The following is a 17,644-nucleotide window of genomic DNA, read 5'->3' as shown; positions in this document are numbered from 1 at the left end:
AGAAGTGGACGGCCTCTTCCTTCTTCCTAGTCTGTCTCAGTCTATAAACTGTGCTGTTACCTATGCACCAGGTGCATCTCACTGGGTTTTAAACCCCAGAGGCTCAGCCTCAAAACTCACGTCTACATTGGAGCATAGAATGTACAATTTGGAATCTAGTAAAAAATATCAAACTTAAAAATCCAAACTAACTGCCATGAAGTTGGATCTGACTCATGGTGACCCATCCTTGGGTTTCCAGGGCGGTATCACTATGGAAGCAGAATGGCCAACCTTCCTTCCAAGGAGTGCCTGGTCGGTTTGAACCACCAGCCTTCTGGTTAGCAGTCAAATGCCTTAGGTACTACGTCACTGGAGCTCCCATTAAAATGGAAGTTGCCAAAAAATGGAATGGAATGCACAAAGGTCAACGTCCTATGTATTAGTAAGATGAAATGGACTTGTGTTGACCATTGTGAATCAGACAATCATATGGTCTGCTATGCTGGGAATGGCAAATTGAAGAGGATTGGTGTCACAAAAAAAAAAAAAAAAAAAAAAAAAATTCAAGATCTATCTTGAAAAACAATGCTGTCAGTGATAGGGCAATATGCATATGCCTACAAGGAATACCAGTTAATACAACTGTTAAGCAAATTTATGTAACAACCACCAAAGACAGAGATGAAGAAACTGAAGATTTTTACCCACTTCTGCAGTCTGAAATTGACCAAACATTCAATTGAGATGTATTGACAATTACTGGTGATTGGAATGGAAAAGTTAGAAACACATAAGAATCACTGGTAGTTGGATTATATGGCCTTGGTGATAGAAATGATGTCAGAGATCATATGATAGCATTTTGCAAGACCAGTGACTTATTCATCGCAACTACCTTTTTCTTTAGCAACATGAATGGTGGCTATATACATGGACCTTGCCAGATGGAATACACAGAAATCAGATGAAAATTTTGTATGTGGAAAGAGGCTGTGAAGAAGCTCAACATCATCAGTGAAAACAAGGCCAGAAGCTGCCCTGCCACAGACCATCTATCGCTCATATGCAAATTGAAGTTGATGCAAAAGAAAATTAAGACAAGTCCACAAGAGCCAAAATATGACCTTGATTATATCCCACCTGAATTTAGAGGCCAATGAAGAATAGATATTACATGCTGAACACTAATGGCTGCACACTAGACAGGTTATAGGATGATATCCAAAACATCAAACATGAAGAAAGTAAAAGGTAATGAAAAAGAAGAAAAGACCAAAATGGATGTCAGAAGAGACTCTGAAACTTGCTCTTGAACATCAAGCAGCTACAGTGAAGGGAAGAAATGATGAAATAAAAGATCTAAACAGATGTCAAAGGTTGATTTGAGAAGACAAAGTAAAGTATTACAATGAAATGTGCAAAGACCTAGAGTTATAAACCAAAAGGAAGAAAACACTCAGCATTTCTCAAGCTTCAAGAACGGACAAAATATTCAAGCCTCAAGTTGTAATATAGGAGGATTCTCTGGCAAAATATTGAACAACAAAAGAAATATTAAAAGAAGATTGACAGAGTACGTGGAAACATTATACCAAAAAGAATTGGTCGACATTCAGCCATTTTATGATGTAGCATATGATCAAGAACCAATGGTATTGAAGGAAGAAGTTCAAGTTGCACTGAAGGAATTGGCAAAAAACAGGGCTCCAGGAATTGCTGGAATACCCATTGAGATGTTTCAACAAATGGATACAGCTCTGGGGGTGCTTACTCATTTATGCCAAGACATTTGGAAGACAGCCAGTTGGACAACTGACTGGAAGAGATTAATATTTGTGCCCATGCCAAAGAAAGGAGATCTAACAGAACGTGGAAATTATCAAACAATATCATTAATATCACACACAAGTAAATTCTTGTTCAAGATAATTCACAAAACGGTTGCAGCATTATATTGACAGAGAAGTTCCAGAAATACCAGCTGGATTCAGAAGAGGATATGGAACTGGGATATCATTGCTGATGTCAGGTGGAACTTGGCTGAAAGCAAAGAATACCAGCAAGATGTTTATTGCTTTTTTTTTTTGACTATGCAGATGCTTTTTACTATGTGGATCATAACAAATTATGGATAACATTGCAAAGAATGGGAATTCTAGAACACTTAATTGTGCTCATGAGAGACCTGTACATAGACCAAGAGGCCAGCATTCAAACAAAACAAGGGCATGCTGCATGATTTGAAGTCAGGAAGGGTGTGTGTCAGGGTTGTATCCTTTCACCATACTAACAAATCTACATGCTGAACAAATAATCTAAGAAGTTGGACTATATGAAGAAGAAAGGAGCATCAGGATTGGAGGAAGACTCAATAACCACTTGCAATAAGCAGATGACACAACCTTGTTTGCTGAAAGTGAAGATGACTTGAAACACTTACTGATGAAGATCAAACTCTATAGTCTTTAGTTTGGAGTATACCTCAATTAGAGTATACCTCAATACAAAGAAAACAAAATTCCTTACAACTAGACCTGTAAGTAATTTCATGATAAATGGAGAAAAGATAGATGTTTCCAAGGCTATAAACCTTTATGGAAGCAAACTGCCTCATCTTTTTTCCATGCAGCAGCTGATGGTCTCAAACTGCTGACCTTTTCATTAGCAGCCAAATATCTTAACCACTATACCACTCAGAGCTCCAAATGTGTGTGTGTGTGTGTGTGTATATATTTATACTTATATATAATGTGCTTGGGAGATGCACAAGTTGAATATCTCTTGATCCTTGCCTTCATAGGGGAAGAATATGTAAAATCAATGACCCAGCATATACCATACATGTTTCATTGTTAGACTATGAAATTAGGTATTATATTTTAAACTTTTATTTAGAAAATATGATGTGATTATTTTTATTTCCAATAAGTATTAAGCAATGTCTCACCAATATAATAAATTACTTGTTGCTTAATATTCTTTATCACTGAATTACTAAAGAAATGTAAAGGTATGTATAATTTTCTAAACTCTTTATTCTATTTTTAGCTACCTGCATAGCAAGAACATGCATATTAAAGAGTACAGTGAATAGAAAGGGAATGATGAAATTTATTTAATTTGCATTAGATAACATATTCTTTATGCATTGCCTGTAATCGCATTGTGATTTTTTTTTTGTTTGAAGAAGGAACACTTTATAATTATCATATTTTAAATTCTATATGATAATAGGAGCTCTGCTTGCATAGTGCCCAAGGCATTTGGTTGCAAACCAGAAGGCTGGCAGTTCAAACCCACCAGCCACTCCTTGGAAGGAAGTATGGGCAATCTACTTCTGTAGAGATATCATTTTGGAAAACAAAAGAGGTGTCCTTACGAGTCATGATTGACTCAACAGCAGTGAATTTGTTTTTTTGGTTGTTGTTGTTTATAGATATAATTGATTTTAATTTTAGATACTGATTTAATCAATGGCCATTATGTATTTTCTTATAATTGCATAATAGAAAACCATAAATTAAAAAGAACATGTAATCACTGACTTAGTTGATGAACACTGTTTGAATTATGAAATTTTACAAACACGTATGCTAAAAATCTTGTAAACTGGTTTTTCATATTTTGCTTACACCAAAATGCCTCTTGCCATGAAAGCATTGGCATTTCTATGTGGTCTCTATTTACCAGTTTTGAAGTGACTCCTCTGGGTTAGATAATCAAGGCTAATGGATAATTTTGAAAAGATCCAGGGGTTAAATTACAGCAATTGCACACACCAAGAAGGGAATGGGAATAATGAGAAGGCAGATTGACTAAACTGCCCAGTAGAACTATAAACAAATCACACTTTTTTCATCTTGAGAATTTTCTTCCTCTTTTGGAGAAAACATGAAATTTTGAGTCAGGCTGACCAAGGTTTACATTAATTTTCTATAATTTTTAGTTGTAAAACTCTGGGAATGCTACTCAGTTTTCTGATTTATAATACACTCAGTATTGAAATAAAGATAATATATCCTAGAGCATTTTTTCTGAGAATATACCAGAAGGCTGGCAGTTCAAACCCACCAGCCACTCCTTGGAAGGAAGACAGAGCAATCTACTTCTGTAGAGATACAACCTTGGAAACCCGACGAGGGGTTGTTATGAGTTGGGATTGACTAGGCAACAGTGAGTTGTTTTTTTTTTTTTTTTAAATAATGAAATTGATATATATGTTTCTTTGTCTCTGGAACCATAATCATTCTCAAATATTTTCCTATATCATATCCATTTCATAGTAACCTAAATGACAATTACTCCCAGATTTACATTGTTAACCCTTACCTCTTTTAAAATATAATTTTCAAAGAGACAAAATCAAGACTTTCATGCAAATACAAAATGAACATATGTCAAAGTTGTGTTCAATACACTGATTAATGAAGGAACAAACCAGCTGCTAAAATATTCCCAAAAAACATAGAAGATAGCTGTGCCTGTGTGTTTAGATATGCACACATGTATGTATTTATAAGGAACTCTAGTGGAGTACTGGGTAAGGCATTTGGCTGCTAACCAGATGGTCTGTGATTCAAACACACCAGCTGTTCCATGGGAGGAAGATGAGGCAATCTACTGTAGTAAAGATTTACAGTCTTAGAATGCCAGTGGGGGTTGCTGTGAGTGGGAACTGACCTGATGCCAGTGGTTTATGTATTCATAATATGAGAATTAATATTTGAATGTTATGATAAGATTGTGGGGTTAAAGCCCAAATGAAACAATATTTTACACAGCAACAAACTGTGCCTTTGTTTCATTCCACTAGACAGATTATTTGCATATATACTTAACAAAAACAACAAATTTACCCAGTTACAATATGGCCTAGTCAGTAGCAAATCAAGCTCAGGACTGCCCTGAAAGACACTAATATCTTTTGTAACATTTCAAATATAGGATAATTTTTTTGATACCTCTTTTATCAGATTTTGGCATACATATATATATATATATATATATGACATACTATATATTATAATATATATGAAATTATATAATATAATATATATGAAATTATATAATATTATAATATATATGACATGCATATATACTATAATATGTATGTCATATATGTGTGTGTGTATGTGTGTGTATATATATGACATACATATATATATATTATGGTCTATTATAATTAAAACTTGAAATGTACAAAATATGAATCTAGGAAAATTGGAATTGTCATAAATAAAATGGAATGCATAAAGATTGATATCATAGGCATTAGTGGGCTGAAATGGACTGGCATTGGCCATTTTGAACCAGACAATCATATGATCTACTATGCTGAGAATGGCAAATTGAAGAGGAAGGGCAAGTGTTCATCATGACAAAGAATATTTTAAGATCTAGAAGGTTGGGCAATCCTACTTCCGTAGTGATACTGCCTTGGAAACCCAAGAAGGGGTCGCTATGAGTCGGGGCCGACTCGACGGCACATAACAACAACAACATCCTGAAGTACAATGCTGTAATTGATAATATCCATGTACCTACCAGGAAGACCAGTTAATACTATTATTCAAACTTATGCACTAACTACTAAAGCCAAATATAAATAAATTGAGTATTTTTACCCACTTCTGCAGTCTGAAATTGGCCAAACATGCAATCAAGATGTACTGATGATTATTGGTGATTGGAGTGAAAAAGTTGGAAACAATGAAGAATCACCAGTAGTTGGAAAATATGGCCTTGGTGATAGAAATGACTCCAAAGATCTCATAGAATTTTGCAACACCAACAATTTATTCACTGTGAATACCTTTTTTCAACAATATAAATGGCAGATATATACATGGATCTCACCAGATGGAATACACAAGAATCAGATAAACTACATCTGTGGAAAGAGGTGATGGAGAAGCTCAATATATTCAGCCAAAACAAGACCAGGAGATGACTGTGGAACAGATCATCAATTATTCATATGCAAGTTCAAGTTGAGAGTGAAGAATACTAAAACAAGTCCACAAGAGCCAAAATATGACTTAGATTATGTCCCACTTGAGTTTAGAGAGCATCTGAAGAATAGATTTGACACGTTGAATGCCAATGACCTAAAAGCAGATGAGTTGTGTGATATCAAGAACATCATACAGGAAGAAAGCAAGATGCCATTAAAAAGGCAGGTGAAGGACTAAAAGACCAAAAAGGATGTCAGAGGAGACACTGAATCTTGCTCATGAATAGAGAGTAGCTAAGGCAAATGGAAGAAATAACAAGATAAAAGAGCTGAACAGAAGATTTCAAAGAGCAGCTCAAGAAGGAAAAGTCAATTGTTATACTGAAATGTATAAATACCTGGACTTAGAAAACCAAAAGGGCAGAACTTGTATGGCATTTCTCAAACTGAAGGAATTGAAGAAAAAATTCAAGCCTCAAATTGCAATACTGAAGGATTCTAGAAACAAAATATTGAATGGCAGGAAGCATCAAAAGGAAATGGAAGGAATATACAGAACCATTGTACCAAAAAGAACTGATGGTTTTTCAAATATTTCAGGAGGTGGCATATGAACAAGAACCAATGGTATTAAAGGAAGAAATGGACATTGCACTGAAGGAATTGGTGAAAACAAGGCTCCAGGAAGTGACAGACATACATAGATTTTTCAATAACCGTTGAGTAAGGATCACAGTGGAGGCACTTACTTGTCTATGTCAAGTAAATTGGAAGACAGCTACCTGGCCCACTGACTGAAAGAAAGCCATTTTGTACTCATGCCAAAGAAAAGTGATCCATTAGAATGTGGAAATCATCTAACAATATCATTAATAGCGCATGCAAGTAACACCTTACTGAAGATAATTCACATGTGGTTGCAGCCATATATTGACAAGGAACTTCCAGAAATGCAAGCTGGATTCAGAAGAGAATGTGGAACTGGAGATATCATTGCTGATGTCAGATGGATCTTAGCTGAAAATAAAGAACACCATAAAGGTGTTTATGTATATATTTTTTTGACTATGCAAAGTCATTCAACTATGTGGATCATAATAGATTATGATAACATTACAAAGAATAGAATTCCAGAATACTTTATTGTGATCATGAAGAACCTATATATAGACCAGGAGGCTGTCATTTGAATAGAACAAGGAGATACTGTCTGGTTTAAAATCAGGAAGGTGTACGTCAGGGTTATATCCTTTCATCATACTTATTCAATCTGTATGCTGAGCAAATAATCCAAGAAGCTGGACAATATGAAGAAGAATTCTTCACTGAGATTGGAGGAAGGCTTGTTAACAACCTGTGATAGGGAGATGACACAATCTTGCTTGCTGAAAGTGAAGAAGACTTGAAGCATGTACTGATGAAGATTAAAGACTACAGACTGCAGTATGGATTATACCTCAACATAGAGAAAACAAAAATCCTCAGCTGGACCCATAAGCAGCTTCATGACAAATGGAGAAAAGATTGAAGTTGTTAATGATTTCATATTACTTGGATCCACAATCAACACTCATGGGAGCAGTAGGCGAGAAGTCAGATGCCGTATTGCACTGGGCAAATCTGCTGCAAAGGACCTCTTTAAAGCATTGTAGAACAAAGATGTCACTTTGAAGACTAAGGTGTGCCTGACCCTAGCCATGGTATTTTCAATCGCCTCATATGCATGTGAAAGCTGGACAATGGATAAGGAATACCAAAGAAGATTTGATGCTTTTGAATTGTGGTGTTGGCAAAAAGTACCGAAAATACCATGAACTGCCAGAAAAATGAACAAATCTGTTCTAGAAGTGCAACTGGAATGCTTCTTGAAGCAAGAATAATGGGCAGACTTTTTCTCACCTACTTTGGTCATGTTGTGAGACTATACCATTCCCTGTAGAAGGATATCATACTTGGTAAAGTGGAGGGTCTGCGAAAAAGGGGAATACCCTTAACAAGGTGGATTAACACAATGGTACACTGTGGGTTCACGTATAGCAAAGATTGTGAGGATGGTTGACAATCAGGCAGGGTTTCATTCTGTTGTGCATAGTGTCGCTATATGTTAGAGTTGAATCAATGGCACCTAACAACAGTAACATAGGCCATATATATATATATATATATATATATATATATATATTTGCTTTATGCTGTCAAGTTGACTCAGACTTATAGTGACCCTATAGAAAAGGGTAGAACTGCCACACAGGGTTTCCAAGGCTGTAATCTTTACAGAGGCAGACTGCCACATCTTTCTCTCATAGAATGTGACTAGTGGCTTTGAACTGCCCACATTGTGATTAGCAGCCGAGCACTTAACCACTGTGCCACCAGGAATAAATTTTTCTCTTGGTTGTCTAACACTGTTATAACAGTGCATGTATCCACAACACACACATGTATTTAACCTGACTGTCATGTCTTTCAGAGTTTCCATATTGGAAAGTAATACCACTGCCCTCTATATATTCAAGTCCCATATCTAGGCATTGTCCTTGATTCATCCTTTTCTTTCATTTTCACATACTACCATCCTCATGTCCTATTTCTAATATCTAAGCCATATCACAAATGTATTTATTTGTCTTATTTCTAGTATCACCTCTTCTATTTCATGGTACCATCCTCTTTCATCTTCTTCAGTAATTTAGCTGCCTAACTGGTCACCATTGCTTTCACCCTAACTCCTTATTATCCATTTTCTATTTCCATGCTGCTAAGCCATCAGATAGATCCTAAATATATTACATAAAAAATCACTACTCTCAGCTACAAGGCTCTTTGTGATCTGGTTTGCACCTAACTTGCAATGTTTACCTCCTATGATCCTGTGCTGCATACTCACTGCCCTTCAACCATATTTATGTACATTCTGTTTCCTGAATGCCCCAAGCATGCCCCTTCTCTAGATCATCCTTCTTCCCATAAGACTTGTTCTCAGAACTATCTTCTTATGGCTAGCTCCTTTCTTCTTCTTCTTCTTTTTTTTTTTTTTTTATTTGCTTAAATGCCACCTTTTAATAGAGGCCTTCCCGGACTATTCAATTTGTTATAGCATCCTTGTTACCATTTATTATGTCATTCCACTTTATTTTCTTCAGAATGCAACACTACATTTATAACCAACTTTTTATTAGTATTTTCTGTTCCCACTACAATATACGAAAATATGAGAATAATGTTTTCATCTTAGTCAGCATAATATCCTCAGTGTACGAAACTGAACCAGGTTTGCACTGAACAAATAGTTGTAGAAACAAAAAAGGAGGGAAGGAAGGAGGGAATTAAAGAGGAGGGAAGGCCAGAAGGCAGGAAGGCAGGCAGGAGGGAAGGAAGGAGGGAAGGTTAGTTTCTTCTCAAGAAAAATGACATTCTTGGTGAGGAAAATTGTTGGCTGCACTAAACATCGAATTCACTTATTTTGCCTAGGGCTGGCTATGGCTAAAATTATAAATAATTTAAATATATTGTCAGAATTCATAGGTAGCTTTATCAATTGTTATTTGTGTTAATGGAATTTGGAATTTATTCAAGAAATATTCATCATCCAACTGGTACTACTAGTAAATGTAATGTATTTTGCTTAAATATTAATCCCTGTAACTTGCTTCTTTCTTTTCAACATGTTTTGATTGAAAATGTTGTTTTTCATTAGTAAAGTGTTTTTATAGACAACATCAGAATCTTTTTTTATTGTTGTAAAATTTGCACTTAGGGAAAGGAAGAATGCTTACAATGAGAACGGGGCATGTGAAATCTTTATAACTCTTGAGCAATTGTTCAGAATATAACTGCTTTTGTGACTTGCTATTAAACGTTAGCATTCTGAATCTTCATAAAATTCAACACTGGTTATTTTGTTGTTTTAAGGCTATGCTTCCATAATTTATCTCAGAGGTAATTTATTAAGAAAATATTCTGTTTTGTTACATATATTTTTTAGTGTTTACTGATATATTAACTTCAGAGTAGATTTCCTTTTTCCCCCAGTGGTCTGAAGATCAGTGTACTCCATAGATTTCCACCAGGAATAGGAGAGCTAAAGGTCATATACTCATTGGTTTTAAAGCTGTTTGTACTGAGAGAAAGCAATTTATTTGTGGACCCTTGCTATCCCTCCCCACACTTAGGGGAATACAGGGGCAGATTATTAGTTTTACAATGAGTGGCATAGAGTGGCTGTCTGTGATGTGGAAAATACAACAACTCTACTTACAGGGTCAGGACATGATATCTTTACAGGGTTTGAAAAGTGATCTGAGCTGGATTGGACACATTAGCAAAGGACTAGGAGTGCCATTGAAGACTGTGAAGGGAAAGAAGAAAGATGTGGAAGAGCTAATTTAAAAGTCAGTTGTGCATGCTTGAGAAGAAGACTAGTACTTCATGTGTAAGTGTGTATGTGTGAAATGCAAATAAATATGTGTAAACATAGATATTCAATGACTAGAACTACATATGCACAAATATCCTGGCACTAAAATAGTTCTAGGTATTTAAAGGCTATTCAGTCAATACTTGTTGAATGAATGTTGTTTGAATAGGAGATACATTTCTCTCATACAAGAATAGCTCTATAAGATCTATAAACTGTGGAAAACCATGTAAGGAGTCAAGCTCACGTAAGACTCTAGAATCAGTAAAAGCTTACTTACCATTGTAGGCCAAATGCTTGAGCGAAAAGTACAAGAAACTGAAAGAAGTCCTCATTGGCCAGGTGACACAGAGGGGACTGAGGGAGTGAAGTGAGAGGGCAGTTCAGGGAGACAGTCTCAGAAGATCCAGCAGGAGTTCAAAGTACAAAGGATTGTTGAACTTGCAGGTGTGACCCTGCTGGGGGGTGTGAACCTAGCATGGCAGGTCAGGTGGTGTTGATCAGGCACAGAACTAGGAAGGCTAGCCTTGTTGTTGTTATGTGCTATCAAGTTTGTAAGGAATAGAATTTTCTTCATACAGGAATTGGAGGAAAAGGTGGTTACAGAATAACTTTATTGGCAGGAGCAAGATGAGGCCGTTTAAATAACCAGAGCATAAAGGCATGAATCAGGGCATAAACCACAACTGTCAGCCATGCCTAATTTTGAATGAGATGTTTAGATTATTGAAGTAAGTCTTCTCAAGTTTGCAGTAGAAGACCCAATTGGAACCCAGAGCTAGTCAGTTAAGCCAGAAAAAGTAATTTAAGCAGAATTATAAAATATGACAATCAAATAACTTAAGGTTTCATTTTAATAAAACATAAAAATATTTATTCATTTGCTAATCTGATATAGTGTCAAGATTGTGTGTTTCTGTGTTCATAAATAAGAAAAATATATTATAGCTCTTATCTAAAACACATGGTGCATCATCTATGACTTACATGTTTTATTTCTTTGAAGAAAGAAGAGATTCTTTCTAGATTTTATGATTTTTGAACTAAAGGAAAGGTCAGCTGTCAAAAATATGTATGACCTGACTCAGTGGGCATACAAGAGAACTACAAAAAACCAAATCAAACACAATGCCAATTCTGACTCATAGTGGCCACCATTGGGTTTTTAAGGCTGTAAATCTTTATGGAAGCAGACTGTCCCCATCTTTCTTCTGTGGAATGGCTGGTGGACTCAAACTACTGACCTTTAGCTTAGTAGCCAAATACCTTTAACACTACACCAGCAGAGCTCCTACAAGAGAACTAGAAGACAACAAATTATACTAGAATGTCTTCTTGCATAATTGCTAACACTTAATGAGCCTATAGGTCCTTGGGTGACACAAATAATTTACTTAGGTTAGTGGTCCAAACTCACACAGATGCACTTTGGAAGAAAGGCATGACAATCTACTTTTGTAATATTATAGCCAAGAAAACCCTATGCAGCAGTTCTTCTCTGTAATACATGGGGCCACCATGATTTCAAATCAACTCAAGGGCCACAAGGAGATCTGGTAGCATAGTGCCTAACTGCTAACCAGAAGGCTGGAGATGCAAACCCACCAGCCACTCCTTAGAAGGAAGGTTGGGTAATCTACTTCTGTAGTGATACTGCCTGGGAAACCCAAGGAGGGGTTGCTACAAGTCAGGTCGACTCGACGGCACATAACAACAACAACAACAATGGCCACAGGTTTTTTTTTTTTTTTTTTGCCAATGAGTATTTATTATATGTTAAGCTTTACTGCATACATTCTTTTAATCCTCACTTGTGTAATTTAGGTGGTATCTATGCAAATACAATAAAATGAGTATTTCTTAGCCAGCTAGGATGATTTAAGGGAAAAATCCTATTTTTCATATTAATGTATTGTTTAAATACTTTTCCTAAGCACTCTATTCAATTTATGGAAGGCATACATCTCCATTCTATTGAGAACATAATAGGTCTTTCTAATTTTATTTTTTAAGATACAACTTGATTTTGATGTTCTAAATATCTACATCATATAACACAGTGATATAACTAAGTCTCTGCTTAAGAAATACTGACTAAAACAGCATCCCACAAGCAGTTCCTACTTTTTCAGATTCTTGCTTTGCAATTTTCTTCCCAAATTCAGGTTTCAAATGGAAACTCTGTGTTGTTATGCTTAACTTTTTAGGCTGTTAGTAGACTTTATAGGAAATGTACAGGAAAAAGGGCAGTTTCCCAACCTGAGGTATTTGCAACCTGTGTGGCAAATAACTCACTTCAAAAGTGCATAGAAGGAAAGAAGAAAGGATTGGCCATCTAATTCTGAAAATCAGCCAGTGAAAATCCTATGGGTTACAAATAGTCCGCAACAATCCACAACCCATCACGGGGATGGTGCGGTTCCAGACAGCGATTCGTTCCATTTTGCATGGTGTTGCCATCAGTTGGGGGCCAACTTGATAGCAGGTAACAACAACAACCCCTCTATACCAGGGGCTGGGACCTTCCTTGTAGGCTCTTTCAGTCCTGGGAAGCAGACACATATGTCATCAGAAGCCTTGTTTCTTTTCTAGTCCAGGTGCATCCCTCTTCATGATCTAGTGAGCTCCTGGGTCTTTCTTGGAGACTGGTGGGCCAGGGGCTGTTAAAGGGAACAAGGGTTAACAAAAGGAATAAAGTGCTCCCAGGAAATGAGCGACAAAATGGAGTCAGTCCTCAGGTGGGCTAGTGACTGCCCATTGTAGACTGGGGGTAATGGAGGTGGGGCAATGAGCTGCCACTCTGGAATTTGGCCTGGGAGACTTGGAGAGCAGTGAGGTGTTGGCATAGGAGGTAACAGGTTGGGAAGACATTAGAAGACAGGCGAATTTAGAATAGACAAGGTAGGGCCCTCTCTTGTTCTAGGTCACATTCTTTTTCATGACTGATGGTTAGATTCTTCCTGGGAGTCTGTCCAGCTTGTTCTTCCAATAAACTTCTATCCTGTGACAAAAAAAAAAAAAAAAAATTTAAGGAAATGACATATTTTGGAATCGAAGATTTTGGATAGAAACTTCAGTCACATAAATTAAAATGAAGTATATAGCATTCTCATAGTGACTGAAGTTGACAAGAAATATCAATAATACATTTCTCTCCTTAAATATTGTTGTTGTTGTTAGGTGCTGTCAAGTCAGACCCGACTCATAGCGACCCCTCCTTGGGTTTCCGAGGCAGTATCACTACGGAAGTAGATTGTCCCATCTTCTTTCCCAGGAGTGGCTGGTGGGTTTGAACCGCCAGCCTCCTGGTTAGCAGTCAAGTGCCTTGGGCACTATGCTTCCAGAGCTCCTCCTTAAATATTATTACTTACAAATTAGGATTTTTGGGAAATATGTTAATTTTTTAAAATTAAAATGCAATTAAATCTATGAATGACAATCATCTTAACATTAAATACTATTGTTGCTATTGTTATTTGTTGCCCTCCAGTCAGCTCTTACTCATGGTAGTCTCATGTATAACAGGACAAAATGTTGCCTGGTCCTGTGCCAACTTCCTGATGGCTGGTATGTTTCAGCTCACTGTTGTGACCAATATGTTAGCCTATGTTATTGAAGGTTTCCCTCATTTCCACTGACCCTCTAGTTTACCAAATAACATAAAAAACTACAATGCTGTCATTGTTATTATGGAATGTAAAATATAAACCTTTTCCTGTTAATGTAAAAGATGTGGAAGATTTCTCACACTGTGCTTCATATCCTGGATCTGTGTTTTTATTTTCATCCTAAACTTTTTTTTCGGGAGCAGGAATAAGAATGTAAAATGTCACATAATATAAACTCTACAATTGATATATCATATCATGGCTAAACTTTTTTTTTATAATTGTTCATAAAATAAAGAAGGGGGCTCAGCAGTGCTTCAGGAGAGATATAAAAATCATTAACTTTATTCAGATGAGATGATTTGTATGCAAGCTGATCAGGCTACAAGCTTATCTCATTACAAGCTCAAGGCTGTGAGTGTTTCATCATTTCTCTGATGCCATTAAATTTAATAATATGACTGCCTGCATTGTGTATTAAAAATGTGTGTCTATGCTGCAATTCTGTGTAATGCTGGTGTTTGTGAATATTTATTACTTGTCTTTAGTGCTCTCAACTTTGTACAAAATAGCAATGTAAATTGCCTATACTGCCCTAATTGCATTGTTGAGAGAATATTTTCTTATTTTCTCTTCTTCCTTTTCAATTCCTGGAATGTTAGTAATATACAGATTTTTTTGAAATGAGATAATTGCCAGGTAAAACCTTTTACAAATATATAATTGCAACCCAAATTAAAACACAGTGGGTACCTTTGGTCTCTGACAGGGTCAATGAGTTCCATGCCTGTCTCTCCTGGGAATGCAGGTGGTCAGTCCTGCTGCCTTTAAACAGTTACAGAGACACTGATTTGCTTATGCAATTCGTGTCTAGTACTTTTTGTAAGAGCACATTTTTAAATGCCAAAAAAGAGGAGTTTGCACAAAGGTTTTTTAAAAATTGTACCATTTAATTAATCTCTCACTTACTATTCTCCTCAAAATTGATAGTGTCCTATTGAATGCTTCAACATGGATTTTGGTGCCATTGTTTACATTTTTTTGTTTTAGATTTTTCAATTTTTTTTTTTTTTTTTCATTTTTTGCTCTCACCAGTAACCAAGTAACTATTCTGTTTGGAAATAAAGTTCTGAAATTAAGAGACTGGGAACATAGTCTTAGTTCTCTCACTCAAATGTTATCTTAACCAGGCCATTTCATTTTTTTGTGTATGCCTTTATGCTATCTAAATAATGAATCCTCCAACTACATATTACAGTAGTGCCTTCTCCTATAAATTACTATTATCAGTGCCACCATAAATAATAAGAATCATGTTTTAAACCCCTAATGTCTATATCTATCTATCTATCTATCTATCTATCTATCTATCTATCTATTTGTTGTTGTTGTTGTTGTTATGTGCCATCGTGTCAAACCCGAGTCATAGCGACCCCTCCTTGGGTTTCCGAGGCAGTATCACTACGGAAGTAGGATTGCCCAACCTTCCTTTATCTATCTATAGCTATATCTATATCTACATCTGTATCTGTATCTACATATATATAAAACCTCAATAGGTGAGCATCTTCTTCTCTCCTGTGTTGATTCACTAAGGTACTCTGTCGATGGAGTGGTTAAGGCATTTGGCTGCTAACTAAATGGTCATCAGTTCAAACCCTCCAGCCACTCCATGCAAAAAAGATTAGGCGGTCTGTTTCTGCATAGATTTATGGCTTGGAAACCTAATGGGGGTCGCTGTGATTCAGAATCAACTTGTTGGCCATGAGTTTGGTTTTGGTTTTGAGTGATTCACTATGTTTTAGCAAATTTTCCCACATTGACAGAGAAACATGTTTTATTCTGTACACATCTTGGATGCCCTACTCAAATAAGACTTATTATAAATCCAGACATTTGCTATTAAAAAAAAAAAAAAAAAAACTCCAAATAATAAAATAAAATGTATTACATTAAAAAAAAAAATTAATATATTTCTGCTACTGTGCTTCTTTTCACATCCATGTCACATAGTTTCAAACCCAGACCCGCATTACACAGGGCCCACGATGCATATGCCTTTCAACTTGCAAACAAACAAATAAAACACATACATACTGCATATATCCCTATAAGTGAAATCTTCTACTGGTCATTATAAAGACAAAGTATCCACAGAAAAATGTAGATGGGCCAATGGTTTAGTCTGTCTGCTGAGAAATATGCGGTAGGAAAAAATTGAGAGCTTTACACAGTAGCTGAAGTTTAAGATAATATATTTCCAGGGTGTGGAAAAAATGAAAATAAAATCAAGTGGATAATGATCTATTAAAAATGAAAATCTTAGAGGTGAAAAATAAGGTGAATAATAAAAATTAGGAGGTGCACACTTCTTAGAACAATCCATCATTTGAAATCAAAAGGGCAGCATTTGCCCAAAGACAAAGTTCAGAAGGCAGGAAGGGTTAGGTAAGAAGGAGAAATGGAAAGGAGCTCCACAGTGAGGAGTAGAATGAGTAATGTTACATTGGGGAGATTGCCATCAATGATATGAAACAAAATCTATATGAATCATTGAATGCAAAAATGATTTGCTCTGTGAACTTTCACCCAAATCACAATAAAAAGATGTTTTAAAAAATTGATTTTTTTTTTGTAATGAGAATTTTACAATGGAGTAAGTTTATACTGTGCCAAATTGTAAACAACCTTGATTCTCATTGATAAATTATGCTGTTAAATAATTCAATTAAAAGAAAGAGAAGCTTTTAAGAAATAGGAAATGCTCAAAAATATCCAGTGTTGCAGAAGATCTAGGATGAAAACCCATAATGAGCCATTGAATTGGACACTTGAACATTCTTTGAGAGTTTTAACTAGAAAAGAGGGTATGGGGCAGAACCAGGAGATAGTATTCTTTTGAAAATGCTTTTTAAATGACCTACTAAGTACCAAATCATATGGAATGTGAAGAAATCAGGACTACTGTAGAAAAAAAAATCATTTTTCAGAGAACAAAATGCACACCTTCTAGCTAATTGAAAAACTAATATGCATTGAAGTGAAAACAGTATGAAAAATTCATGTGTGTTCATTTTACCTGTGGTCTTCTGAACAGAATAACCAGAATAATATTCATAATTAGAATATGCACTCTGGTAGATAAAGTTAGTGTCACCTTGGCTGGGCCGGGTTTTGAGTGGCGGGGCAGTTGGTTGTAGTTGTTCCCTATGACGAGATTGGTAATCAACTCCATGGTGGAATCTACAGAAGTAGCTGAGTAGCTGCCTGAAGGGTGTGGTCTGATTCCAGTGCATAAGGAGAAGTTTTGAAAGCAGTCACGGCAGCTTTTTTGCATGCTTGGACCCTGTATGTAGCCAAGTCTTCATTTAGCAGTCTGCCATGTTTCCTGATGATCTTGTGATTGTCTCTGGACTTGAACTAATGGGTTGCCATGTTGTTTGGTAATACTGGGCCATTTTTTCAGTCAACCTTGGGTTTGTTAGCCTCAGCAGCCAGCAGCTGCCTGAGCAAAGAAAGCCTCCACATTCAGTGGGCCTGGAACAAGAAGCAGAGCTGAGGGAGACGGGGCAAGATGGCGGACTAAGCAGAAGGATTCTTCAACAAAGAAAAGGGAAACCAATTAACACAGACACAGAAGATAATCTTGGACCCCTGAGCCTTGAAGGAAAGGATGCAGAATTG

This window comes from Orycteropus afer, unplaced genomic scaffold (assembly GCF_000298275.1).
Source record: "Orycteropus afer afer isolate SDZICR_OR568_19922 unplaced genomic scaffold, OryAfe1.0 scaffold00349, whole genome shotgun sequence".
Lineage (NCBI taxonomy): Eukaryota > Metazoa > Chordata > Mammalia > Tubulidentata > Orycteropodidae > Orycteropus > Orycteropus afer.
Note: the sequence above shows the minus strand (reverse complement) of the source record.